Genomic DNA, 2,354 nt, shown 5'->3' with positions numbered 1-2,354 from the left:
CATGTTTACCAAACCTGTTCAGCACGAAAAAATCTCAGTTTGTATAAAATAAACAAATTACAGCATTCAAAGTGCTTTGTACGGTGTTTATGCACTCGTTGTTTCGTATCAGAAATCTCACTCGTTCGCTGCGCTCACTCGTTCGATTTCTGATACGTCAACAGCTCGTGCGTAAACACCGTACGCCCGTACTTTCCGTGAAGTAATCTATATTTGCTAAATCAGGTACGACAACACCGACCAGGTATTGAAGTGCTTTGGTAGAGGGATATAACTGATTGCAAAACTGTCTTTTGCACAATGAGCTCTGTTTCACTGGCACGACTGTCCGACTATCCGGATAGCAAGTTAGAGCAGGCCGGCTGGAAAAGTAAGTTTAAAGAAGCCTCACATTTGCCTTTATCACCAGTTCGTGATCAGCTATTGTAACTTTCAGAATTATAATTGTAGACACTTCAATCGCTTTCGATACCACCAATATTTGGGGCAAGTCAATTTTGAAAAATTTGTTTCGTGGCCGTGCTTTTTCATTCGCACCAAACGGCTCCCACGTGTTTTTAAACGTACACATGTTTCAAAGCTCTGAAATAATTCTACCAAACACCAAAAAGTATTTTTTAAATGTTATTTAGAGACTAGGACTATTACTATAGGAGAAAAATTGACACAGTTTTGATTTTCCAAACATTTTTCCACGAAAGCTATCTTGCCCTCGCAGAAAATATCATGTTTACGTGATTCGAAGGCCGATTACAGATCATTTGTAAACGAAAATGATTTCTTCCAGGCGCAATTGATAATTTTTCTTTACATTACGTGTTTAAAGCTTTACACAGATGCTTTAATCGTTTATCAAATTCTCGATACAATCGGTCCAGAATTATTTAGTAGGAGCAATATTGACACAGTGATGATTTTTCAAATATTTTTATCCAAGCCGCGCCGAACTTGTCTGGGAATCCTGTTAAGCAACGACGGCGGCAGCAACAACATTTGAACAAAAACAATCGCTCCGCACGTGAATTTTAAATTTAAGTACATGTCTTGCCGTTCTCCGCAAAGCAACAACTTGAAATAACCTAATTTAAGGTTTTGTGGAGAACATGAGCAAACAACGGTGAATTTTTCTCTCTTTGTTAACTTGAGCGCAACTCCTACCAATTTAGGCAGCTTGTTAGCCGTTTACTACTCTAATACGTTTTCGAGCAACAATCAATAATTTTCCCTATTTTACGTGCTGCAAGCTCTGTAACATAGAGAGCAAAATTACTGAATGCTGATTGGTCGAAATAGAGGGCATTTTTTTCTAATTTTTATTTTCAACGAGGGCAAAATTATTCACTACTGATTGGTTGAGCGACGAAAATACTTGCTCCTGATTGGCTGAGCACGCCATTTCTACATTTTGTGCCGCGACAACAACGACTTCTTTCAGGTTTTTTTTTTTTTTGATTTTGTGCCAAAAATACCTGGAAATCAAGTGCTACAGCTACAAAGGAAATTATTAAGCCTTAATGGCTTTCTTGTTCTCATTTGTGAGTTACTCACAGTAGTCGCAAAACGAATTCAAGACCGCGAAACGGCGTACTTTGTTCAGTGGAAGCATTATTCTCCAGAACAGAACACGTGGGAGCCGGCCGATCACTTGCCAGAAGAACTCATCTCCGCATTTGAGAACAGATCTGTCGATCCGCTTCGCGCCGAGGAATGCAGAGAAAGACTCGCTCTACTATTTGAGAAGAGCTTAAAATCGCCGCTGGCCTGCAACGAGACGATTACCATGCATCACGATGTACTGCAAGCGATCTTTCCTGGTTTGCCGTCAGATCTCTGAGGGACTCCATACTTCGCTGGTGAAGAGGAGCTGATAAATGCGGGTCTTGGCTCTTCGCTGAAGAAATGTCTGATAGTAACAGGCGGTGGTTGTCGCGTCGTTACTCCCGTCAGTTTCAGGTTGTTTCTTGGAGAGTCGCCCGCCTTCCTGGATGAGCAAGGCTATAAAGCAGCTTCCCGACCAATAGAGAGACTCCAGGTGAAGTTCACCAAGAGCTATTTCGCTGGAAATATGTACTGAGTTGAGAACTACCACTAGACACCAACAACGGCTTCTTTAGAAGCCACCAAATGCAATGAAAGCTAATGACCAATAAAAATCGTACAGAAACCCCTTGCGTCCCCCCGACTGTTTCCATTCCTGATAAATTACGATAAATAAACTTGGAAACAGAAATACCGTATGAGGAGGTGAATTATGCGCTCAAGAACTTTCCGCGAAAACTTTTCAAGATTTGATTAAAAACCAGTAACTGTGTTTGTAATGACAGCCACCGCAACAAAATAAAACTACGGGATCT

Source organism: Pavona decussata, unplaced genomic scaffold (genome assembly GCF_977016875.1).
Source record: "Pavona decussata unplaced genomic scaffold, jaPavDecu1.1 SCAFFOLD_170, whole genome shotgun sequence".
NCBI classification, from domain to species: Eukaryota; Metazoa; Cnidaria; class Anthozoa; order Scleractinia; family Agariciidae; genus Pavona; species Pavona decussata.
Note: the sequence above shows the minus strand (reverse complement) of the source record.